At 43.6% G+C, this 27,463-nt stretch overlaps 1 protein-coding gene across 3 annotated transcripts in view; it reads left to right on the top strand.

The window, feature by feature from the left end:
- gatad2ab (GATA zinc finger domain containing 2Ab) overlaps positions 1 to 27,463 on the top strand; it is a 208,947-nt gene that overhangs the window by 37,191 nt on the left and 144,293 nt on the right. The window contains exon 2 of one of the 3 annotated variants that reach the window (XM_072243987.1): positions 4,486 to 4,582. The exons of 1 other annotated variant lie outside the window; for it this stretch is intronic. The gene's annotated coding sequence lies outside the window, so the exon portion shown is untranslated. Of the gene's footprint in view, positions 1 to 4,485; positions 4,583 to 7,064; positions 7,087 to 27,463 lie in introns of those variants that run through there. One more of the 3 variants, XM_072243988.1, reaches the window with a different exon arrangement.

The raw sequence follows: 27,463 nt of genomic DNA, 5'->3' as shown, positions 1-27,463 counted from the left end.
ACCCCACAGCTGTGATAAAGACACTGGGGACTGGAGAACAGGCGTGGCCAAATGGCATCTCTTTGTGGATGAGTCAGAACTGGAAAATTCCACTCGCTCACCGGCCAGGAGAGAGTTACTTCCCAGTCCTTGAAAATTGGGGGAAAAGAAAACAAAGCAAGCAGTCGTTTTTGAGTTGCATCAGAATCTTAACCCTGTCCTTCTCGTGTTCCTGCTTCCAGTTATAGTGTGATGCCTCACAGAATGAGGCCATTCACACCATCACCTCTTCCGTCCCTTTTCTTAACATCCCTATAGTGCTTTTGCCTCCCCCTCCCCCATCCCAGAGAATTTGCCAGACCTAATGAAGAGTCTAGGCCTGAAACATCAATTATTTCCATAGATGCTGAGTTCCTCCAGCATTTTATGTGTGTTACCCAATGATGCAGTTTATAATCACTTGCAGCCCCTGTTGCATTTATTGCTGATTGTCCTGTATGTCCAGCCCCTATATCCATCTCTCATTTGCAACATCACCTTGGCAGCTATCCTGTTAAAATTTTCTACAACACTGAGGATGGCATTCAGAATTGGATTTACCATCACTACTGGTGTGTGGTGAAAATTGTTTTGTGACAGCAGTACAGGGAAGACGTAAAAATTACTAAGTGACAATAATAAATGAATAAGTAGTGTGAAAGAGGAGCAGTGAGTTACTGTTCCTGAGTTCAGAAATCTGATGCCAGGGGGAAGAATCTGTTCAAAAAGCATAGTTGGTGCATCTTCAGGCTCCTGTACCTCCTTCCTGATAGTTGCAGTGAGAAGACAACAGGTGAGTGCCCTTAATGATGGATGCTGCCTTCATATTTTAAAGCAACATGCACAAAATACTGGAAGAACTCAGCAGGTCATGCAGTGTCTATGGAAATGAATAAACAGTCAACGTTTCGGGCCGAGACCCTTCATCACAGCTGGAAAGGAAGCGGGCGGGGAGAGAGGAAGGAGGATAGCTAGAAGATGATAGATGAAGGCAGGTGTGTGGGAAAAGTAAAGGGCTGGAGAGGAAGTAATCTGATAGGAGAGGAGAGTGGACCATAGGAAAAAAGGGAGGAGGAGGGGACCCAGGAGAGTTATAGGCAGGTGAAAAGAGGTAAAAGGCCAGAGAGGGGAATAGAAGGGGAGGGGAGGAGAATTTTTTTTTAAACCAGCAGGAGAAATCAATATTCATACCAGGTAGGAGGTGTTGCTCCTCCATGCAATGGCAGAAGAGGAGGCCATAGGCCAGCATGTTGGAATGGGAATAGGAATTAAAATGTTTGGCTGCTGGGAAGTTCAGCTGTTAGTGGATGGAGCGGAGGTGTTTGACGAAGCGGTCCCCCAGTGTACGGGAGGCTGCATCAGGAGCACTGGACAGATTTGCAGGTGAAGTGTTGCCTCGCCTGGTTTGGGGCCCTGAATGGAGGTGAGGGAGGAGGCAAATGGGCAACAGAATCACAGAGGGAACGATCTCTTTGGATCGAAGTATTTTGAAGATGTCCTCAATGGTGGGGAGGCTAGTGCCTATGATGGAACTGACTTAGTCTCCAACCCTTTTCAGTTTTTTTCCAATCCTGTGCATTGGTGTCTCCATGACAGATGGTGATACAACGAGTCACAATGCTCTCCACTGCAAATCTGTAAATATTTGCTAGAGTCTTTGATGATACACAAAATCTTCTCAAACTTCGAATGAAGTATAGCCACTGTCATGCCTTCTTTGTGATTACCAGGAAGTCACTTTTCACTCTTCAATCTTTTAAAGAAAAAAAAATCCTCTTTCCTGATCAGTCTTTGTCTATATAGGTGAAGGGAATATTGGAAATTAAAAATCCTTGGGAGAAGCCTTCTGTAAATGAACTTATTCAGTGAGCAAGGCCACCAAATATGTGTGCTGAATATCCACCTTGCCTACCTAATTTTATTTCTTATGTTTTCCCAGAAATGGAACTCATTTATATTGTTCCAACATAGTGAGATCTAATGATTAGGATCTAATAAAAAATTACTACTTTGCTGCAGTAATTCACCCGAGTGCTTCACTTTTACATTGGTCCGGTGCCAAAGCAGCAACAATGTCTTCCGGTAATGGAAGACAAATCAATAAATACTGTAGAGAAAGCAAATGGGCAACAGCCCACAAATAAATCTGCAACCTCTCAGCACCATCCTTATGATCCACTGCAACTTGTAAATAATAGCGAAACGAGCCCATTTTTCACCAGAAAAGATACTGTTGACCCAAGTTCGTAGTCCATTTCTGCTGGACGGATAATTGATAGCCAGAGGGCACGGTTTAACAACTATGGGCAGATCTGGCAGGGATGAATTTGTTATAATGCATTGAATTACAATCACATTTTCTGCCCAAAAATCATGTATCAAGATTCAGTTGTAACTTTCAAAAGGCTATCATAAGCTTACTTTGAAAGGAAAAATTTACTGGAGTATGAGTACAAATGAGAGTGCTGGGACTAGAGGATTCTCAACTGAGTGGTGTAAGAATCCAGAGGAAACACACTAGGTCATGGAGAGAACATACAAGTTCCTTGCAGACAGTGACAGAATAGAACCCTGATCGGTGATTAACTCACAATCAGGTTTAACATCACTGACATATGTCATGAAATTTGTTGTTCTGTGGCAATAGTACATTGCAATACATAATAAGAACTAAATTACACTAAGAAATATATATAAAACCAGGAAATCAGATATGATGTCCAGAGGGCTATTTCAAGGGCAAAGAGACAATTTCAAACGAGTTTGGCGGTGACATTGGATGCATGGCAACTCTGGCAGGATCTACAAGATATTATTTCCTACAAAGCGAAACCCAATAGCATGAATGACAGCGATGCTTCATTACCAGGTGAACTCAATGCCCTCTATGCCCGCTTTGAAAGAGAAAACACAATTACCTGTTGACCTGATGACCCTGTGATCTCTGTCTCAGAGGCTGATGTTAAAGAGAGTGAATCCTCACAAGGCTGAAGGTCCCGATGGAGTACCTGGTAAGGCTCTGAAAAGCTGTGCCAACCAACTAGTGGGAGTTTTCAAGGACATTTTCAACCTCTCACTGCTATGGGCAGAAGTTCCCACTTGCTTCAAAAAGGCAACAATTATACCTGTGCCTAAGAAGAATAATGTGAGCTGCCTTAATGACTATCACCTGGTAGCACTCACATCAACAGTGATGAAATGCTTTGAGAGGTTGGTCATGACTAAACTGAACTCCTGCCTCAGCAAGGACCTGGACCCATTGCAATTTGCCTATCACCACAATAGGTCAACGGCAGATGCAATCTCAATGGCTCTCCACACAGCTTTAGATAACCTGGACAACACAGACACCTGTGTCAGGATGCTGTTCATTGACTATTTAATACCATCATTCCCACAATCCCGATTGAGAAGTTGTAGAACCTGGGCCTCTGTACCTCCCTCTGCAATTGGATCCTCGACTTCTTAACCAGAAGACCACAATCTGTGCGGATTGGTGATAACATCTCCTCCTCGCTGACGATCAACACGGGTGCACCTCAGGGGTGTGTGCTTAGCCCACTGCTCTACTCTCTGTATACACGTGACTGTGTGGCTAGGCATAGTTGAAATATCATCTATAAATTTGCTGATGATGCAACCATTGTTGGGAGAATCTCAGATGGAGACGATAGGGCGAACAGGAGTGGGATATGCCAACTAGTGGAGTAGTGTCACAGCAACAACCTGGCGCACAATGTCAGTAAGATGAAAGAGCTGATTGTGGACTTCAGGAAGGGTAAGATGAAGGAACACATACCAATCCTCATAGAGGGATCAGAAGTGCAGAGAGTGAGAAATTTCAATTTCCTGGGTGTCAAGATCTCTGAGGATCTAACCTGGTCCCAACATATTGATGTAGTTATAAAGAAGGCAAGACAGCGGCTGTACTTCATTAGGAGTTTGAAAAGATTTGGCATGTCAACAAATACACTCAAAAACTTCTGTAGATGTACTGTGGACAGCATTCTGACAGGCTGTCTGGTATGGGTTGTGGGGGGGGGGGGGGGGGGTGGCGGTTGCTACTGCACAGGACCAAAAGAGGCTGCAGAGGATTGTAAATCTAGTCAGCTCCATCTTGGGTACTAGCCTACTCAGGACATCTTCAGGGAGCGGTGTCTCAGAAAGGCAGCGTCGATTATTAAGGACCTCCAGCACCCAGGGCATGCCCTTTTCTCATTGTTACCATCAGGTAGGAGGTACAGAAGCCTGAAGGCACACACTCAGTGATTCAGGAACAGCTTCTTCCCCTCTGCCATCCGATTCCTAAATGGACATTGAACCCCTGGACACTAACTCACTTTTTTAAAAATATACAGTATTTCTGTTTTTTGCACGTTTATTTAATCTATTCAATATACGTATACTGTAATTGATCTACTTTATTATTTTTTTTTAATTTTAATTATTATTTTTTTTCTCTTCTAGACTATGTATTGTATTGAACTGCTACTGCTGTTAACAAATTTCACGTCACATGCCGGTGATAATAAAACAGATTCTGATTCTGAAAATAAAGCTCAGGGTAAGGTCAACAGTCTTAGTGATGTAGCAGATTCAGGGTTTGAAATTGAGGAGAACGTGAGGGCTACAGAGGGAAATCAGTAGGGAAACCCCTGACAAATAATGTGGAAAAATGCGAACTGTCCATTTTGACAAAAATATAAAAAATCTTTTCTAAGTGGTGAGAGATTCCAGAGGTCTAATTTTTGCAAATTTCCTGCTGTCCTTGTGCATCAGTCACTCAGTGTTTGTATGCAGCTACATCAAGTAATGGTGAGGAAAGTCAAATACAAACGTTGGGAAGTGGTGCTTTCGTTATATGGAGCGTTAGACCTTAAGAACATGAGAAATAGGAACAGAATCAGACGGTTCAGCCCATTATGGCTGATCTATTATCCCTCTCAACCCCATTCTCCTGCCTTCCCCCTGTAGCCTTTGACGCCTTGATTAATTAAGAACCTATCAACCTCTGCTTTAAATAAACTTATTGACTTGGCAATGAATTCCAGAGATTCCCTACCTCTGGCTGAAGTAATTCCTCCTCATCTCTGTTCAAAATGGACATCCCTCTGAGGCTGTGCTCTCTGCTCCAAGACTCCCCCACTACAGAAAAAATCTGGAATATTTGGTCTTCTATTTAAGGAAAAATAGACAAGTTTCTATACAAATGCCCCAAATGGATGGGTTGGCTGATGAGGAAGACTTGCACAAGCTAGGTTTGCATGTATTGGATTTTAGAAGAGTGAGAAGGGCCTTGACTGAAACATCAGATCATGAAAGGTCTTTAAAGAATGGATGTGGACAGCATATTTCCTCTTCGAAATATCTAGAGCAAGGGATGGTATGGTACTGGAGTAGCTGGCGTAACACTTGACAGCACCAGTGCTCAGCATTCAAAACTTGCTGCTGTCTGTAAGGAGTTTGTATGTTTTCTGTGACTGTGTGGCTTAACTCCAGGTGCTCTAGTTTGCCCCCTCCCTATAGGTTAGGATAACCTATGGGCATATTATGTTGGTGCCAGAAGCATAGCGACACTTGACAGCTGCCCTTACGCATCCGCAGATTGTTGGTCATTGACACAAACAGCACGTTTCACTGTATGTTTCAATGTACATGTGAGGAATGAGCCTATCTCTAAGTTTATGGTGTGAAACTTGCAGCAGCATAGGCATAAAAATTACTATACTGCAAAAATAAATAAGTAGCACAAAAGAAAAAGGACTATGTGTAATCCAAGTCCCATGTCTCCAGGTATGCAACTACAGGCATTACGTCAGCTTGGTTTGACTGTTCTCACCTCGGCCCTTAACATCAACTGTACTCTTTCCGTAGCTGCTGCCTGGCCTGCTGAGTTCCTCCAGCATTTTGTGTGTGTGTTTGGACTTCCAGCATCTGTAGATTTTGTCTTGTTTTAAGTTCTTGATTAGTAAGGATGTCAAAGGTTACAGGGAGAAGGGAGGAGCATGGGTTTGATAGGGAAAATAATCAGCCGTGATTGAATGGTGGAACAGGCTTATAGGTTGAGTAGCCTAGTTCTGCTCCTAAGTCTTGTAATCTGTCCCTGTAGGTTGCCTCCTCCACTCATACAGTTGTGTGAATTTCAGCGTGTAAATGACTGAAGCATGGCTTCAGCTGACTGTGTCTGGAATTCCGGAATTCCTGTTGTTTCCACCTCTTTGTCCTCCTTTGAAAAAATCTCTCCCATGTCTCAGTATCCAGTATTGTTATTCATTCTACAAAGTGCTGTGGGATATTTTTACTGTGTTTCATGTTTTACATACAAGTTGTGACAGAGATATCTATTATCATTTTTGGGGACAGTAGCTAAAGTTTTGAAACGTCAAGGTTATAGACAGAGAGAGAGAGAGAGAGCAGAGCTGTAGGTTTACATTTGCGTTACTCTGGCACAGAGTCAATGCTGTTTCATCTCTGGTGAACATGGCTTTATGCACTTCTTTTTATTTATGTAGAGATATAGTGCAGAACAGACCCATCTGACTCTTCGAGCTGCACCACCAGCAGCCCATTGATTTAACCCAAGTCTAATCACGGAACAATTTACAATGACCAATTACCTACTAACTGGAACATGTTTGGACTTTGGGAGGAAACCAGAGCACTTGGAGGAAACCCACATGCACACGGGGAAAAACGTATAGACAAGATGGTGGAATTTAACTCAGAACTCCGTCCTGCATTAACCATCACACTTCTGTGGAACCTAACTGACTCAGAAATGTTCGACTATTTTATTTGTGAGTGTAAATCTCAGATAATGTTGTCAAGCAAATCTTTAAGCTTGTTGGGATCTAATAATGCCAATCAGATACCCAATTCCAGGAAAGGGCTACTATCAACATTCTCTGTGGATCAAACAACATAGTCCCATTCAGGATGGTGATCCACGAGACGGGACTGTTTGGACAGTACCAGTCAGGATGGTGGTCTGCGAGATTGGGACTGTTTGGAAAGTCCCAATCAGGATGGTGATCCACGAGATGGGACTGTTTGGACAGTCCCAGTCAGGTTAGTGGTCCATGAGATGGGACTGTTTGGACAGTACCAGTCAGGTTAGTGGTCTACGGGATGGGACTGTTTGGAACACTGTAAACGAGGTAGAATAGCAGACCATGGATGTGTGGTCATTGCCAGCGTCGACATATACTGCATCGGCTGTCACAGAGATCTTGATGAGTTTTCTGGACTTTCATTACAGATATGTTCTTTAGCCATGTTTAAAAGATGTATATGAATTACTGTTTCTTTCATGACGTGTGTTTTATCCTCTTACAGGTGTCCCCCACTTTTCGAATGTTCGCTTTACGAAACCTCACTGTTACAAAAGACCTACATTAGTTACCTGTTTTCGCTAAGAGAAGGTGTTTTCACTGTTATGAAAAAAAGGCAGCGCGCGATAAAAAGCAGTGCGCGAAAAAAGGCAGCCGCTCTCCCCCGGATTCGGAATGGCATTCTCGCAGGCGTTGCTTAAACACGTGCCTGTGAGCAGCTGTTAGCAAGATGAGTTCTGAGGTATCGGAAGAGCCTGAAAGAGCTCGTAAGGGTGTTAGACTTAGCGTAAAACTGGACATAATTAAGCATTTTGATCGTGGTGAATGAAGCAAGGACAAAGTGAGTTTGGCTTGTGGAAGTTGACGAAGATGATGTTGAAGAGGTTTTGGCATCTCATGACCAAGAACTGATAGATGAAGAGCTGATGCAGTTGGAAGAGGAAAGGATAACAATCGAAACCGAATGCAGTAGTGAACAGACCGAAAGTGAAGTTGTCCAGGAACTGAACGTGAAGCAACTGCGTGAGATTTTTGCTGCAATGATAAAGTACGACTTCAATTTTGAAAGGGTACGTCAGTTTAGGGCATATTTGCAGAATGGTTTGAGTGCTTACAAAGAAAAATGCGCGAGGCTAAGCAGTCAAGCAAGCCTTCCACATTAGCCACAGCAGTCGACGAAACTTGACCTTCGACATCGAGGCAGGCAGACATAGAAGAAGATGATCTCGGGCTGCCCTGATGGAAACGGATGATGAGACGACACCCCAGTGTCCCACCACCCCAACACCCGGGCTGTGGACAGATACCGATCCGTGAAGCATGCAGGGGTACAGCGGCGGCCGGGATGCACCCGGCACATCTTTAAGAAAAAAAACAAATAGACAAGCTAATTAATTAGGTGCCGCCTGGCACGTAATTAATTAGCAACACATAATTAATTAGCTTGTTTATTTCGGCTTTTTCCTTAAAGATGTGCTGGGTGCGTCCCGGCTGCCCGGAGGGTGGGGGCCACTGCACCTCCCCAACCTCCGACAACTCAGCCTAACACACCATCATCAGTGTGCTCGATGTCTTCCCGATTCCCGTAAGTGATACTGCACTGTACATACATTATTCCTACTTTATATAGGCTGTGTATTTTTCCATGTTATTTGGTATGATTTGGCAGCTTCATAGCTTAAAGGTTACTGGAGAGCGCTTGCGTGAGATTTTCGCTATGGAGAACAGTGCAGACAATGATTGTAGAAAAGTATTTCTACTTTATATAGGCTGTGTATTCATCATATCATTCCTGCTTTTACTATATATTACTGTTATTTTAGGTTTTATGTGTTATTTGGCATGATTTGGTAGGTTTTTTTGGGCCTGCGAACGCTCACAAATTTTTCCCATATAAATTAATGGTAATTGCTTCTTCGCTTTACGACATTCCGGCTTACGAACTGTTTCATAGGAACGCTGTACTTTCGGATGGCGGGGAAACCTGTAATAAATCTGTAATAAACATGAGGTACATACAACATGTCATGTATAATAGATTTGTGTTCTTACTGAAATTATTCTTTTGTATTGTAATACATAACTATTATCAGTCATTTGATACCTTCGTATGCTAGTTACTTGACTGGACTTTCACCCGCCATTCAGTGGGGGGGGAAGGGTTAGATTGATCTTAGAGTAGGTTAAAATGGTGACACAGCACTGTGGGCCAAAGGGCCTATACTGTGTTGTTATGTTCTATGTGTGAGTTGATTGGTTAGCTGGATTCTGATTTGTGTCTAGTGTGGAGGTGAGATGTATCTGGGATAAGTGATGGGGAGCTGGGAAAATGAATGTAAATGGACGGTTGTGCTGATTGAGATCATCAGGTTCTCTCTTCCACCCATCAGGAACACTGCATTTCCAGGGCCCACAGGTTTGTCAATTATCTCTCCCATCCATCCAACAATCTCCTCTCCTAAATGTTGCATTAGGACAAGAGCTGTTAGAATGGGAAACAGTTTCTTTCCCCAGGTCATATTAACAAGCAGCGCACATCTGGCGTCTGCTGTTAATTTCATGTCTGTGTTGGTTCCACTATTTGCCCCTCGCTTTGATGCTGCTGACTTGTGTGCACTAAGTGGGATGTGCATGTGCCAGTGTTTTGGTTAGCTGTGCTTGCTTTGGAAGGACGGTTGTAATAAATATCTTGCTGTCCAGTCAGTTTGAGATGGTGAGGGGAACATGCAGAGTTTCCAGTTGGTTACTTTATTTTATTTAGAGATACAGCACAGTTTCAGAACCTTCCAGCCCAATGGGCCCATTTACATCCCTGAAACCAAGTTCAAGTTTATTGTTGTCTGACTGTACATTCATACAACCAATGTTCCTCCAGACCCACAAACATATATCACACACAGCACATAAAACAAAATATTAATATAAAATATTATTCACAATCCATGCAGTGTGCAGCATAGGTAAACAGTAAACGGCTCACTGTCCAAGTGACAAGACCTCAGTGGTGTCTTACACCTGGGGGAAGAAGCTGTTACTCAGCCTGACAATCATACTCCTGATGCTCCGGTACCTCCTTCCTGATGGTAATTGGTCAAAGAGATTGTGGGATGGGTGGTAGGGATCCTCTACAATGCTTTGGGCCCTTGTCTGCAATCGTACCAGCAATAAGCCACCACACAATAATCTATTCCGAGCTCTAACAACTAGATGTATATACAAAACCACCCCTCGGTAATCCAAACTGTGTATAAAACCACCCCTCGGTATTCCATTCCAAACTGTGTATAAAACCACTTCTCGGTAATCCATTCCAAGCTGTATGTAAAACCACCCCTCGGTAATCCATTCCAAACTGTGTGTAAAACCACCCCTCGGTAATCCATTTTAAACTGTGTATAAAACCACCCCTCGGTAATCCATTCCAAACTGTGTGTAAAACCACCCCTCGGTAATCCATTCCAAACTGTGTATAAAACCACACCTCGGTATTCCATTCCAAACTATGTATAAAACCACCCCTCGGTAATCCATTCCAAACTGTGTCTAAAACCACCCCTCAGTAATCCATTCCAAACTGTGTGTAAAACCACTTCTCGGTAATCCATTCCAAACTGTGTATAAAACCACCTCTCGGTAATCCATACTAAACTGTGTATAAAACCACCCCTCGGTAATCCATTCCAAACTGTGTGTAAACCATCCCTCGGTAATCCATTCCAAACTGTGTGTAAAACCACCTCTCGGTAATCCATTCCAAACTGTGTATAAAACCACCCCTCGGTGATCCATTTCAAACTGTGTGTAAAACCACCCCTCGGTAATCCGTTCCAAACTGACTGTGTATAAAACCACCCCTCGGTAATCCATACTAAACTGTGTATAAAACCACCCCTCGGTAATCCATTCCAAACTGTGTGTAAACCACCCCTCGGTAATCCATTCCAAACTGTGTGTAAACCACCCCTTGGTAATCCATTCCAAACTGTGTATAAAACCACCCCTCGGTAATCCATTCCAAACTGTGTATAAAACCACCCCTCGGTAATCCATTCCAAACTGTGTATAAAACCACCCCTCGGTAATCCATTTTAAACTGTGTATAAAACCACCCCTCGGTAATCCATTTCAAACTGTGTATAAAACCACCCCTCGGTAATCCATTCCAAACCCTGTGTAAAACCACCACTCGGTAATCCATTCCAAACTGTGTATAAAACCACCCCTCGGTAATCCATTCCAAACTGTGTAATAAACCACCCCTTGGTAATCCATTCCAAACTGTGTGTAAAACCACCCCTCGGTAATCCATTTTAAACTGACTGTGTATAAAACCACCCCTCGGTAATCCATTCCAAGCTATGTGTAAAACCACCCCTCGGTAATCCATTCCAAACTGTGTGTAAACCATCCCTCGGTAATCCATTCCAAACTGTGTGTAAAACCACCTCTCGGTAATCCATTCCAAACTGTGTATAAAACCACCCCTCGGTAATCCATTCCAAACTGTGTGTAAAACCACCCCTCGGTGATCCATTTCAAACTGTGTGTAAAACCACCCCTCGGTAATCCGTTCCAAACTGACTGTGTATAAAACCACCCCTCGGTAATCCATACTAAACTGTGTATAAAACCACCCCTCGGTAATCCATTCCAAACTGTGTGTAAACCACCCCTCGGTAATCCATTCCAAACTGTGTGTAAGACCACCCCTCGGTAATCCATTCCAAACTGTGTATAAAACCACCCCTCGGTAATCCATTCCAAACTGTGTGTAAACCATCCCTCGGTAATCCATTCCAAACTGTGTGTAAAACCACCTCTCGGTAATCCATTCCAAACTGTGTATAAAACCACCCCTCGGTAATCCATTCCAAACTGTGTGTAAAACCACCCCTCGGTGATCCATTTCAAACTGTGTGTAAAACCACCCCTCGGTAATCCGTTCCAAACTGACTGTGTATAAAACCACCCCTCGGTAATCCATACTAAACTGTGTATAAAACCACCCCTCGGTAATCCATTCCAAACTGTGTGTAAACCACCCCTCGGTAATCCATTCCAAACTGTGTGTAAACCACCCCTCGGTAATCCATTCAAAACTGTGTGTAAACCACCCCTCGGTAATCCATTCCAAACTGTGTGTAAGACCACCCCTCGGTAATCCATTCCAAACTGTGTATAAAACCACCCCTCGGTAATCCATTCCAAACTGTGTGTAAAACCACCCCTCGGTAATCCATTCCAAACTGTGTATAAACCCACCCCTCGGTAATCCATTCCAAACTGTGTGTAAAACCACCCCTTGGTAATCCATTCCAAACTGTGTATAAAACCACCCCTCGGTAATCCATTCCAAACTGTGTGTAAAACCACCCCTCGGTAATCCATTCCAAACTGTGTATAAAACCACCCCCCGGTAATCCATTCCAAGATGACTGTGTATAAGACCACCCCTCGGTAATCCATTCCAAACTGACTGTGTATAAAACCACCCCTCGGTAATCCATTCCAAACTGCGTATAAAACCACCCCTCGGTATTCCATTCCAAACTGTGTGTAAAACCACCCCTCGGTAATCCATTTTAAACTGACTGTGTATAAAACCACCCCTCGGTAATCCATTCCAAACTGTGTGTAAAACCATCCCTCGGTAATCCATTCCAAACTGTGTGTAAAACCACCCCTCGGTAATCCATTTTAAACTGTGTGTAAAACCACCCCTCGGTAATCCATTCCAAACTGTGTATAAAAACACCCCTCGGTAATCCATTCCAAACTGTGTATAAAACCACTCCTTGGTAATCCATTCCAAACTGTGTGTAAAACCACTCCTCGGTAAGCCATTCCAAACTGTGTATAAAACCACCCCTCAGTAGTCCATTCCAAACTGTGTGTAAAACCACCCCTCGTTAATCCATTTTAAACTGACTGTGTATAAAACCACCCCTCGGTAATCCATTCCAAGCTGTGTGTAAAACCATCCCTCGGTAATCCATTCCAAACTGTGTGTAAAACCACCCCTCGGTAATCCATTTTAAACTGTGTGTAAAACCACCCCTCGGTAATCCATTCCAAACTGTGTATAAAACCACCCCTCGGTAATCCATTCCAAACTGTGTGTAAAACCAGCCCTCGGTAATCCATTCCAAACTGTGTATAAAACCACCCCTCGGTAATCCATTCCAAGCTGTGTGTAAAACCACCCCTCGGTAATCCATTCCAAACTGTGTATAAAACCACCTTCGGTAATCCATTCCAAACTGTGTATAAAACCACTCCTCGGTAATCCATTCCAAACTGTGTATAAAACCACCCCTCGGTAATCCATTCCAAGCTGTGTGTAAAACCACCCCTCGGTAAGCCATTCCAAACTGTGTATAAAACCACCCCTCGGTAGTCCATTCCAAACTGTGTGTAAGACCACCCCTCGGTAATCCATTTTAAACTGTGTATAAAACCACCCCCCGGTAATCCATTCCAAACTGTGTATAAAAACACCCCTCGGTAATCCATTCCAAACTGTGTGTAAAACCACTCCTCGGTAATCCATTCCAAACTGTGTGTAAACCATCCCTCGGTAATCCATTCCAAACTGTGTATAAAACCACTCCTTGGTAATCCATTCCAAACTGTGTATAAAACCACCCCTCGGTAATCCATTCCAAGCTGTGTGTAAAACCACCCCTCGGTAAGCCATTCCAAACTGTGTATAAAACCACCCCTCGGTAGTCCATTCCAAACTGTGTGTAAAACCACCCCTCGGTAATCCATTTTAAACTGACTGTGTATAAAACCACCCCTCGGTAATCCATTCCAAGCTGTGTGTAAAACCATCCCTCGGTAATCCATTCCAAACTGTGTGTAAAACCACCCCTCGGTAATCCATTCCAAACTGTGTATAAAACCACCTTTGGTAATCCATTCCAAACTGTGTGTAAAACCACTCCTTGGTAATCCATTCCAAACTGTGTGTAAAACCACCCCTCGGTAATCCATTCCAAACTGTGTGTAAAACCACCCCTCGGTAATCCATTCCAAACTGTGTATAAAACCACCCCTCGGTAATCCATTCCAAACTGTGTATAAAAACACCCCTCGGTAATCCATTCTAAACTGTGTATAAAACCACCCCTCGGTAATCCATTTTAAACTGACTGTGTATAAAACCACCCCTCGGTAATCCATTCCAAACTGTGTATAAGACCACCACTCGGTAATCCGTTCCAAACTGTGTGTAAAACCACCCCTCGGTAATCCATTCCAAACTGTGTATAAAACCACACCTCAGTAATCCATTCCAAACTGTGTGTAAAACCACCCCTCGGTAATCCATTCCAAACTGTGTATAAGACCACCACTCGGTAATCCATTCCAAACTGTGTGTAAAACCACCCCTCGGTAATCCATTCCAAACTGTGTATAGAACCACACCTCGGTAATCCATTCCAAACTGTGTGTAAAACCACCCCTCGGTAATCCATTTTAAACTGTGTATAAAACCACCCCTCGGTAATCCATTCCAAACTGTGTATAAAACCACCCGTCGGTAATCCATTCCAAACTGGCTGTTTGTATAAATATTTTCCTTTATGAAAGTTTGTTCCAAACCGTCTTGGGTTGGGTTAGCGTGTATTTGAATTCTGCTTCCCCACCCTCTCTGCACTGAAACTTGCAACAAGTACAGTGTCCCTGTAATCTCCCGCGTTATTAGATCGACACACACCTGGCCAATTTTCTGTAAACCAGATCTCATCTCAGCCTGAATATTAACCCAGCTATGCCTCGACTTTTAGTTTTACAATGCCTCCCACCCTGTACAAGTTCATACCCTTTTCCAGTCCAAAATTCCTCCTGCAGTCTCTGTGCTCTGAATTCTGGCCTCTTGTCAGAATCAGTCAGTTCTAATATCACTGGCATGTTGGCAGGAACATCTCTGACTCCATCACGCTGAGCACTGGATCCCCACAAGGCTGTGTGCTTAGCCCATTGCTGTTTACACTGCTAACACATGACTGTGCAGCCAGATTCAAGGAGAACCTGATCATTAAATTTGCTGATGATACCACAGTGGTGGGGCTCATCAGCAAAAATGATGAAACAATGTACAGGGAGGAGGTCAGACACCTGGAGAGCTGGTGCAGAGATAACAACTTGATGCTTAATCTCACCAAAACCAAGGAGATTATCGTCGATTTCAGACGGTCTCAGCCTGAGCCCACACCCCTCAGCATCAGCGGCTCCACAGTGGAGAGAGTGGAAAACATCAAGTTCCTTGGGGTGCTGATCTCGGACAATCTCACCTGGTCCAGGAAGACCACTGGGATTGTGAAACGGGCCCAGCAGAGATTGCACTTTCTGAGGAAGCTTAAACAAGCATCACTCCCCACTAACATCTTAACTACATTCTACAGAGGTGTGGTTGAGAGCGTGCTGACCTCTTGCATCACAACCTGGTACTCCAGCTGCAGTGCTGTCAACAAAAAAGCCTTGCAGAGGGTGGTTAGGGGAGCAGAGAAGGTTATTGGGGTCTTCCTACCTTCTGTCCAAGACCTCTTTCAGAGTCGATGCCTCCAGAAGACAACTCTCCATGAACTGTTTGTTCTTCTGCCGTCAGGCAAACGTTACAGGAGCATCAAAACTAAAACCACAAGGCTACAAAACAGCTTCCTCCCACAGGCAGTCATACTGCTAAATAGCTGCTCTACCTGACTCTCCTTTGGACACTTTTAACTTGCACTGGACACTTATAACTGATTTTATCTGACATGTGGCTGTTGTGTTTTACTATTTATTGTTATGTTTATTATTTAGTGTTGCATTATGTTATGATTGCACTGCTCCTGGGAAACGCTGTCTCATTCTGCCCTGCAGAGCTGATGTACGGTTAGAATGACAATAAAGTTTTTTGAATCTTTAAATCTTGAATCTTTGATGTGTCGTGAAATTTGTTGTTTTGCACAGCAGTACATAATTTTTTAAAAACTGTAAATTACAATAAGTACTCTATATATAAAAAATTGAATAAATTGTGCAAAAGAAGAGGAGTTTTTAAAATGTCAGAAAACGATGTTGCTTACTGAGATACCCATGGATGTGACTGTGGATTTCAGCTGTAGTCGTCCTGCAACAGGAATAATTGGTGATTCTCATTGGAGCGGCAAAGCATCACCACTTACCAATGCCATCTTGTGTGCACAGTTTTCTTCAAGCACTTTCAGCTGTGCAGTTTCCTTCCTAAACCTCCAGATTACTCCTTCAGCACCGGTGCTGCTTTCACCAAGTCATTGTTCACACAACCTATTATCCCAGTGTGTGATTGGGTATTGCACTTGATTTCAATGGAATTCACGTGGGCTGTTTTATAATGCAAATGGTATATAGAGGATATAGAGGATGGTAATTGATAGAGTTGCTCTCCACAACATTCAGGAGACATCTGGATGAACAGTTGGATTGCCAAAGTATGGTAGGCTACAAACCAAATGATGGTACTAGGGATTAGTGTAGATGGGTGCTCCTGGGTCAGCATCATCAAGATTGGCTGAAGGGTCCTTATGCCACTCTCACTATGATTTCAAATTTACTTTCAATCATTCTTTGCTTTTTCTATTAAACCAGGATGATATGCCACTCCTATCCTAGCTGTCTGCATTGGGTTCCTGTATCTTAGAATTGATTTTGAAGTTCTCTTACTTGTTTTTAAAGCTCCTAATGGTCTGGTGCTGGAGTAATTAACAGAATCACTTTCATTTTATTATCCTGCTCGAGCTCTCAGGTCTTCTTCAGCTGGTCTCTTAAATGTAAACAATCTCCCTCAAAAGATGCAAACAACAGGAATTCTGCAGGTGCTGGAAATTCAAGCAACACACATCAAAGTTGCTGGTGAACGCAGCAGGCCAAGCAGCATCTCTAGGAAGAGGTACAGTCGACGTTTCAGGCCGAGACCTGACGAAGGGTCTCTTCGACCGTGACAAGTTGCGTTCACCAGCAACTTTGATGTGTGTTCCCTCAAAAGATAATTGGCAAGTCAGTTATTTTGAACTATGCTCCTAAACTGTGGAATTCAATACTTAAAACTATATGGATGAAGACTCAGTTGACACTTTTAAACACCAGCTCAAAATCTATTTATTTAATCTTGTGTTTAACTAACATCTTTGTGTCTTATTTTCAAGTTTTTTTAATTTTTAAATTTATTTTCATGTTTGCATTTTATCCTGTTGTAAAACACTTTGAACTACATCGTCCGTATGAAAAGTGCTGAATAAATATAATGTTGTTATTATTAGTTGCTGATATTCTAACTTTCTGAAAATTCCTCTGAACGGAATCCTCTGCACTGTGTCTGTGGTGTGACTGCTCACATGGTGTTTCGGTGACCAGACTGAATAGACTGTCAAAAGCACAGCTGGATTTTTGCAGGACAACTTGAATGCAAGAGTAGTGACATCTAGCTACATTAGTACAGGACCTTGGTGAAACCTTCCCTGGAATATTGTGTACAGATCTGGCTGGCCTCTCTTCCTCAGAGATCTACTTGTCAAATGGACTTCAATGAATGTTCACCCGACTGAGGAGAAATTAAGCAGAATCAATAACTTCAAGGGTTTAGGAAGGGTCCACGTTAATTTATGGAGATTTGCGTGCAATGGCACCCCGATCCTTCTAAACACCGACATTTTTCATTTCGATAAGATGCACAAAATTCTTATGAGGCTTGAGTTATAACCTGAGTTATAGGAAAAGGTTGATTAGGTTAGAGCTTTATTCCCTGGAGTGTAGGAGAATGAGGGGAGATTTGACAGAGTTATACAAAATTCTGAGGGGTATAGATAGGGTAAATGCAAGCAGGCTTTTTCCACTGTGGTTGGGTGAGACTAGAACTAGAGGTTATGGGCAAAAGGTAGAGTAGTGCATATAATGTATATGGATTTCAGTAGAGCATTTGATAAAGTTCCCCATGCGAGGCCCATTCAGAAAATAATGATGCATGGGATCCAAGGAGACCTTGCTTTGTGGATCCAGAATTGGCTTGCCATGGTTGGTACTGTGCCTGGAGGACGGTGACCAGTGGTGTTTTATAAATGACCTGGATGAGGAAATGGAGGGGCGGGTTAGTAAGTTTGCTGATGACACAAAAGTTGGAGGTGTGTTGGATAGTCCAGAGGGTTGTCAGAGGTTACAGTGGGACATCGATAGGATGCAGAACTGGGCTGAGAAGTGGCAGATGGAGTTCAACCCAGATAAGTGTGAAGTGGTTCATTTTGATAGGTCATGTTTGAAGACAGAATATAATATTAATGATAAAACTCTTGGCAGTGTGAGGATCAGCAAGATCTTGGACTCCATGTCCATAGGACACTCAAAGCTGCTGTGCAGGTGGACAGTGTTGTTAAGAAGGCATATGGTGTGATGGCCTTCATCAACCATGGGACTAAGTTCAAGAGCCGAGGGGTAATGTTACAGCAATATAAGATCTTAGGTAGACCCCAGTTCGAGTACTGTGTTCAGTTCTGGTCACTTCACTGCAGGACGGATGTGAGTGCAAATGAGATTTACAAGGATGTTGCCTGGATTGGAGAGCCATGCCTTATGGGAATAGTTTGAGTGAACTTGACCTTTTCTCCTTGGAGTGATGGAGGATGAGAGGTGTACAAGATGATGAGAGGCATTGATCATGTGGATAGTCAGAGCTTCTTCCCAGGGCTGAAATGGCTAACACAAAGGGGCATAGTTTTAAGGTACTTGGAAGTAGGTTCAAGGGGGATGTCAGAGGTAAGTTTTTCACACAGAGAGTGGTGAGTGCATGGAATGCACTGCCAGCACCTGTGGGTAGAGTTGGATACAATGGGGTCTTTTAAGGCACTCTTAGATAGGTACATGGAGCTTAGAAAAATAGAGGGCTATGCGGTAGTGAAATTCTAGGCAGTCTCTAGAGTAGGTTACATGGTCGGCACAACATTATGGGCCGAAGGGCCTGTAATGTGCTGTAGATTTCTATGTTTAAGGGAAACCGGAGGGGGAACTTCTTCCCTCAGAGGGTGGTGAGAGTGTGGAACGAGCTGCCAGCAGAAGTGGTGGATGCAGATTCGATTGCAACATTTAAGAGAAGTTTGGATAGGTACATTATTGGAAGGGGTGTGGAGGGCCGTGGTCCAGGTGCTGGTTGACAGGACTGTGCAGAATAACAGTTTGGCATGGACTAGGAGGGCTGAATGGCCTGTCTGTGCTTTAGTCTCTATGACTCTGATGATTGTTCCCCTGGGTCAGAAATAAGGCATTTATTCTCAATAGAGAAATACCTTCATCCAGAGAGTCGTGATTCTTCACAAGTCTCTACCTAAGTGGGTTACAGAGGCTCAGTTGCTGAACATTTTAATTCAGATCAATGGATGTTTAAGACAATCAAGGGGTTAGTGCAGGGAAGTCTTTCTGAAGTAGAGCATCTGCCTTGCTCTCATTGAATGGGCCTGAACCTGAATGCAATGCGCTTTGTCATGGTCCCTCTAGAGTCATTTGGAAGGCAGGTACAGTGATGGTCCATGATGCAAAGGGATTGAGTAAAAGGGCAGTGCTGCATGCTGGTTTTGTTGGCTTAGTGGAAGACGAGCTGGATTGCTCTTGTCTTCAGCTGTACTAGTGGGTGATGAGTTGGACTTGCAGAAACGTGGCTCTGGGTCAACATCCCATGTACCATTACTTTACAGGCCACGCCCCTCAGGGACTTGGACGATTTTTTTTTTGTAACTGTATGCTTTTCCGCTGTTGTAACTGTGTTTTGCACTTTGGCCCTGGAGGAACTTGGTTCCATTCGGCTGTATTCTTGTGTGTGGTTGAATGACAATTAAACTTGAACTTGTGGATATAACTGGCCTGACTTGGAGCAGTTCAGAAATAGTTCATTTAGTCCACTTACGGGATAAAAGATTTGGGAAAGATTGAGAAGGGAGCGTGACTCTTGCATTCAGACAAGTTTTTAATGCAATCTTTTGAAGCACAAGATTCTGAAGGGCAACTTGAAGGGTAAGTTCCCTTTGTGTGGGATTCTGAACTTTTCAGGACATGGTTTCAGAATAGAATGATCCTCCTTTCAGATGGAGAAGGATAACCTCTCCCAAGGTTATGAATCTTTGGATTGCCTACCTGGAGAGCTGTGAAGACTGAGTCAATGAATTCACTCAAGTCTGAGCAAGGTCAAAAGTACATCGTTTGGATTAGACTGTTTATTATCTTTGGAGTTTAAACATTTATGCCTGCTAATATTTTATATATATGTAACTTAGTATGTTTCCTAGTAGTCACAGTATGTATATGCAGCTGCGCTGTGTGTGTCCCCAAATGGTTACAATTCTGTATGATTCTGAAAATGTACCCTGGTATCACATTATCTGAATAGAAGCCATCTGATTAGCTTACTCTAATCTGCAAATCTGAATGGAATATTTATCTGTGGAATATGAAGAGAGCTGACCACACAACGGCACTATCTTTTTGCTTCTCTCTCCCTTCATTTACCAGCTCTCTAGCACTGTCCATTCTTCAAATTTCTTTGTTCTAGTAGTGCTTCATAAAATGATTGTTAAGCAACAAGTTTTATGTCTGTTTCCTGAATTCTGAAAGAGCCTTGGATTAAAACAGAGCTTCAACTAATTATGGACAATGGGAAAATTCAAGATCAGATCAGCTGATCAGTGTCAACCCAAAATATCAGCTGTACTCTTTTTGCATAGATGCTTCCTGGCCTGAGTTTCTCCTGCATTTTGTAGGTGTTGCTCAGATTTCCAGCATCTGCAGATTGTCTCTAGTTTATGATCTGACTGAGCCTGTCCTTACAGATCCACTGACCTGTTTCTCTTACTGTTTCAGAGATCGTATTGATTCCCTGATAATAACAATTAAAGAGTCTAATCCAAAGGATGCACTTTTGATCTTGCTCAGACAAGTGGTTGAGAGATCAAGCTCTGCTGTATGGTTAAAGCATTCCTGTTCTCAGGCAGTACAGTGTTGGGGTAATTAGATTAAATTGCAGAATTTGGGTCAATTGGACCTTCATGTATGGAGTTGTCAGTCATATTGCAACAAGTAGCAGGATGATGCAGGAGGGAGAAAACATGGATGTTGGGGAACTGACATAGACAGCTGGTGAGTCTGCCCTGAAGAAGATTGAAGAGTTTACTGGCCATAAATTAATGCATGGGCCATGGTGATGGAGCGGTTTCCCTAGTAGACTGTAGGACGACTTGCTCTCATCTTTAATACCCGTCACCTGCTTTATCAACTTTCTGACCAGCTGAAGAATTATGTCTCACCTATCCAATCTGAAAAGTGGTGCCTCAAACGCCAGGATGCTGTTTGTTGACTTCAGATTGGCTTTTAATGTGATCATCCCTCAGAAATTGGTGGGTAAAATGTCTTCATTGGGTCTCAAAACTCCTCTGTAACCAGATCTTGGACTTCTTGACAGGAGAACTACAATCTGTCTTGGCAGCAACATCACACTGAGCACTGGTGTTCAGCCCGCTGCTAATGCATGACTGTATTGCTAGATCTATTTCCAACCGCATCAGCAAGTTCACAGATGACACAACTGTCATGGGCCTCAATAACAATGATGATGAGACTGCGTATAGTGAGGAGGCAGAGCGGCATGTAAAATGGTGCAAGCACAACAACTTGAGTCTCAATGTGGACAAGGCCAAAGAGCTAATTGTGGACAAAGTTCCAGTGCAGGAGTGCAGGTTGACCAGTCCTCATTGCACTTAACAGACGATCTCATCTGGTTCCTCAACACCACTTACGTAGCCAAGAAAGCACAGCAGTGTCTCCACTTCCTGAGAAGACTGAGGCAAGCGAGGCTTCTCCCTCTCACCCATTCTAACCAATCTTTACAGAAACACCATTGAGAGTGTCCTGACCTGCAGTGTCACCATCACAAGACCCTACAAAGGACTGTAAGGTCTGCTGAGAGGATCACTGGGGTTTCTCTTCCACCCATCTGAGATACTTACCAGGAGTGATGCATACGTAGGGCCCTTAGCGTTGTCGCCATTAAGACACATACGGTTCGGATAGGAACAGTTTCTTCCCCCAGACCGTAAAACTGCTGAACTCCCTGCCACCACCCAGGTCTCGCCATGTATGGACCTCCAGTAGGGTTATACTGTTTCCTTTTTAACTTGTGTAGTCAATGCACCTTATTATTCATTAATTTATTTGTAACAATATAACAATATCACTTTATGTATTGTGTATGTGAGTTATATGTACTACAGGGGTCCCCAACCTTTTTTGCACCACGGACCGGTTTAATATTGACAATATTCTTGCGGACCGGCCGACCAACCGGGGGTGGGGGGGGGGGGTTCAAGTAGGGTTAAACTCACCTCAACGTGTCTTTTACAGTTAGGGTTGCCAACTTTCTCACTCCCAAATAAGGGACAAAAGTAGCAGTCAAATCCTGACCAAGGGTCCCAGCCCGAAATGTCAACTGTATCTCTTCCTATAGATGCTGCCTGGCCTGCTGCATTCACCAGCATTTTTTGTGTGTGTTGACAGGATAATTGTGTTTACCCCGAGAAAGACTACCATGACCATGAAGCCTTGCGCGGGCACCTGTGTGTGCATGCGTGACGTGCGCATGCGCATACGTGTCGATTTTTTTCCCACAAATCGGTTTTGGCTTGATCTTCCCAAGTACATTATTTCTACTTTATATAGGCTGTGTATTTATCATATCATTCAAGCTTTTACTATATGTTAAAGTTATTTTAGGTTTTATGTGTTATTTGGTATGATTTGGTAGGTTATTTTTTGGGTCTGGGAACGCTCAAAAATTTTTCCCATATAAATTAATGGTAATTGCTTCTTCGCTTTACGCCATTTCGGCACGAAAGGTTTCATAGGAACGCTCTACCTTAGCGGGGGAAAATACGGGACAAGGGCGGTCCCATATGGGACAAACCAATTTAGCCCAATATATGGGATGTCCCGGCAAATACGGGACAGTTGGCAACCCTATGTTCAAGTTCAACAGTGCGTGACAGGGAATGAGGAAAGATGCAGCTGACACATATCGTTTCCTCGCAGCCTGGCAGCACATGCTTTACGGCCCGGTGGTTGGGGACCGCTGATGTACTGTGTTGTGAACCTTGTTCAGGAGGAACATTGTTTCATTTGGCAGCATACATGTGTATGGTTGAATGACAATAAACTGAACTTGAAGAAGACAGGATTATTTTAAGCATCACAGACAAAATGTTGGAGGAACTCAGCAGGTCAGGCAGCATCTATGGAGGGGAATCTCCAGTCAACATTTTGGGCCGAGACCTTTCATCATGACTGGAAGGGCAGTGGGAAGAAGCTAGAATAGTTCTGGCTTCTAATAATATACAAATGTATTAGATAATGTATTAATAATAAATAATAGATAATAGATAACTAATAATTAATATATAGTGATTATTCTGGCTTCTCCCCTTCCTTTTCAGTCCTAATGAAAGATCTCAGCTTGAAACACTTTTTTTTATTTCTCTCCATAGATAATGCCTGACCTGCTGAGTTCCTCCAGCATTTTGTGTGTTGCTCTGAATTTCCAGCATCTACAGAATCTCTTGTGTTTAGGGTTGTGTTAAGTTGTTTACCAAAAATCAGTGGCTGATGTTGGGACATCCCATCGCTGCCAGCTCAGTTTCACATCTCTGTCATTCTTGTGCACCTGGTTTAACTTTGTGGCAGACGTGTGGTGGGACAGGATGGCTTACTGATCTAAAACCGATTCATCTGACGTTCAGAGTGCACGGTCTTCTCAGAGAGATCATTCAGGATTAATCAGGAGTGGGAATCTTTGATGTTTCCTCCTTGTAGACATGAGTCCCTGACTGTGATCTCCAAACTCAGTGAAGTTTATTCCAGTGGTCTTTTTCTCTGGAGGATGACAGACAGAAATATACATTGCTCATTCAGCTCAGCATTTGGATGAAATGCTTCATTTTTTTTCTTGACTAGAGCTGCCGTTCCACTCTCCCTCTGCTCTGCAGTTTATCTGTCGTGGTATGATTGCTTTAGTCACAGCTGTCAGCTCCACTCAGTGCTTAGGCTAGCACTTACCTTCGGGGTGGGCCTGGTCATGTGTTTTTCCTTTGGTTCCCTTCTCCCAAGGGTCCTTTCACTGAGGGGAAAAATATCAGCAGAACAAAAGATCCTCCGCTTTGGATCAAGTTCTCTAAGGGATAATGAACACGCTCTTGATTTACTGGGAAAAACAGGACTGCTGTTTTCAACTTCACGTCCCCACGCCCCAATTCCTTTTCTGTACGCTGAAACGTATATACACGGAAAGTCCTTTACTCCCTTGTCCGAGGTATAAGCCATGGGTGTCATCTGCATTTGGCGGTGTATAGTTTTGACTGGAGGTGTGGTACTTTGAACAATAAAGTATAGGAACAGGCCCTTTAAGCTGAAACTGTACAGCTCCTGGCACATGGGCTACAAGGGGTGATTGATAAATTTGTGGCCTAAAGTAGAAGGATTTTAGAAAACCTAGCACATTTATTTTTCAACATAGTCCCCTCCTACATGTACACACTTAGTCCAGCGGTCATGGAGCATACGGATCCCTTCTTTGTAGATGTGGTCCACAGCAGGAGTGATTGAAAAGTTCATGGCCTAAGGTTGAAGGTGATCAGTTATTAACTTCAAACTTTCTGCATTATCACTCAAAGAGTTGAACTGCACGTGCATGTAACTAGAGCGTCTTGGACCTCCAGGTGGTCCACATCAGGGTTGATTGATAAGTTTGTGGCCTTAGGTAGAGGGAGATGAGTTATACAGCTCTCGTTAAATGCACATGCAGTTCAACTCTTTGAGTGAAAATGCAGAAAGTTTGAAGTTAATAACTCATCTCCTTCTACCTTAGGCCACGAACTTATCAATCACCCCTGCTGTGGACCATTTTCTGGAGGTCCAAGACGCTGACTTCTACAAAGAAGGGATCCGTATCCTCCACGATTGCTGAACTAAGTGTGTAAATGTAGGAAAAATAAATGTGCTAGGTTTTCTAAAATTGACTCCTTCTACCTTAGACCACAAACTTAACAATTACCCCTCCTATATTCCTCCATCCCTGCCTGTTTACCACCACCCCTCACAGGCACCTACCACTCTCTTTGTTTTTTTTTTAAAAAAAGCCTTGCAAAGCTTTAAAATTTCCCCCTCTCAACTTCAAGTTGAGTCCACTAGTGTTTGATATTTCCATCCTGGGAAAGCACCCTGACAGTCCTAGCACTTTATCTCAGTAATTTTATGTCAGTCTGAGATACTCCAGAGAAAACAGTCCAAGTTTGCCTACCCTCTCCTTACAGCTAGTATTCCCCAAACCTGGCAACATCCTGGGAACCTCTTCTGCACCCTCTCCATAGCCTCTATATTCTTCCTTTTATGCAGTGACCAGAACTGTACATAGTACTCCAATTGTGGCCTAACTAATGCTTTATACAGCTGCAACATGACTTCACAATTTTCACACCCAGCATTCCAACCAGTGGAAGCAAGTGTGCAGTATCCCACCATCTACTTGCATTGCCACTTTAGGGAGCGATGGACCTCTAACACCCTCTCTCCGTTGCTTCCTTTTGACGAACAAATGTGGCCTCTTTAATCTCTATCATTTCTTTTCCAATATGTCTGAGAGAATATGTATTCAGGGAATGCTGTATTTAAATTTACTGGTGACAACACTTGTCTAAGTCAAAGGTGATGACAAATCGGCTTAGAGGAGGGAGACAGAAAATCTGTCTGAGAGATGACACAACAACAACCTCTCATTTTCACTCAGTGTCAGTAAGACCAAGGAGCTGATTATAGACTTTATGAGGAGGAAACCATAAGTCCAACAACCAGTTCTCATTAGGGGAAAAGTGGTGGAGAGGGTCAGTAGCTTTAATTTCCTTGGTGTAACATATCAGAGAATCTGTCCTTGGACCAACATTTAAGCGTAATCACAAAGAAGGCACAACACCCACCACCTCTACATCAAGTCAAGTCAACTCACTTTTTATTGTCATTTCAACCATAACTGCTGGTACTGAACATAGTAAAAATGAGGTAACGTTTTCCAGGACCATGGTGCTACATGAAACAATACAAAAACTACACTAGACTACAGACCTATCCAGGACTGCATAAAGTGCACAAAACAGTGCAGGCATTACAATAAATAATAAACAAGACAGTAGGCACAGTAGAGGGCAGTAGGTTGGTGTCAGTCCAGGCTCTGGGTATTGAGGAGTCTGATGGCTTGGGGGAAGAAACTGTTGCACAGTCTGGTCATGAGAGCCCGAATACTTCGGTGTCTTTTTCCAGGTGGCAGGAGGGAGAAGAGTTTATATGAGGGGTGCATGGGGTCCTTCATAATGCTGTTAGCTTTGCGGGTGCAGCGTGTGGTGTAAATGGCTGTGATGGCATTAGGGAGACCCTGATGATCTTCTCTGCTGACCCCACTATTGGTTGCAGGGTCTTGTGATCTGAGATGGTGCAATTTCCGAACCAGGCAGTGATGCAGCTGCTCAGGATGCTCTCAGTACAACCTCTGTAGAATTGGTGAGGATGGGGGGGGTGGGAGATGGACCTTCTTCAGCCTTCGCAGAAAGTAGAGACGCTGCTGGGCTTTCTTTGCTATGGAGCTGGTGTTGAGGGACCAGGTGAGATTCTCTGCCAGGTGAACACCAAGAAATTTGGTGCTCTTAACGATCTCTACGGAGGAGTCGTCGTTGTTCAGCGGGGAGTGGTGGCTCCGTGTCCTCCTGAAGTCAACAAGCATCTCTTTTGTTTTGACAGAGACAGGTTGTTGGCTCTGCACCAGTCCGTTAGCCGCCACACCTCCTCTCTGTATGCTGACTCATCATTCTTGCTGATGAGACCCACCACGGTCGTGTCATCGGCGAACTTGATGATGTGGTTCGAGCTGTGTGTTGCAGCACACATTCTTAAAAGTTTGTGTAGATTCAGCACTTCATCAAAAACTATGGCAAACTTCCACCTGGCCCTCATTTACCTGGTCCGTTTCCAACACCTCCCTCCCCTTTCTCGATCTCACTCTATCTCTGGAGACGGCTTATCTACTGATACCTGTTATAAACCCATGGACTGTCACAGCTACATGGACAATACCCTCATCCCACCCTGTTACTTGTAAAAATGCCACCCCCTTCTCTCAATTCTTCTGTCTCCACTGCCCCTGCTCTCAAGCTGAGGCTTTTCATTCTAGAACGAAGGAGAATTCCTCCTTTTTCAAAGATAGAGGCTCCCTTCCTCTACCATCAAGCTGTCCTCAACTGCATCTCTTCCATTTCACACACATCTGCTCTTATCCCATCCGCCTGCCATTCTAGCAGGGACAGGGTTACTCTTGTCCTCACCTACCACCCCACCAGCCTCCGCGTCCAGCACATAATTCTCCAGAACTTCCACCATCTCCAACAGGATCCCACCACCAAGCACATCTTTCTCTCTCCTCCCCCCCCCCCACCAAATTATCCGCTTTCCGCAGGGATCGCTCCCTACGCGGCTCCCTTGTCCATTTGTCCCTCCCCACTAATCTCCCTCCTGGCACTTATCCT

Source organism: Mobula birostris, chromosome 26 (assembly GCF_030028105.1).
Source record: "Mobula birostris isolate sMobBir1 chromosome 26, sMobBir1.hap1, whole genome shotgun sequence".
Classification (NCBI taxonomy): Eukaryota; Metazoa; Chordata; class Chondrichthyes; order Myliobatiformes; family Myliobatidae; genus Mobula; species Mobula birostris.
This window is presented reverse-complemented; position numbering and strand designations above follow the sequence as displayed.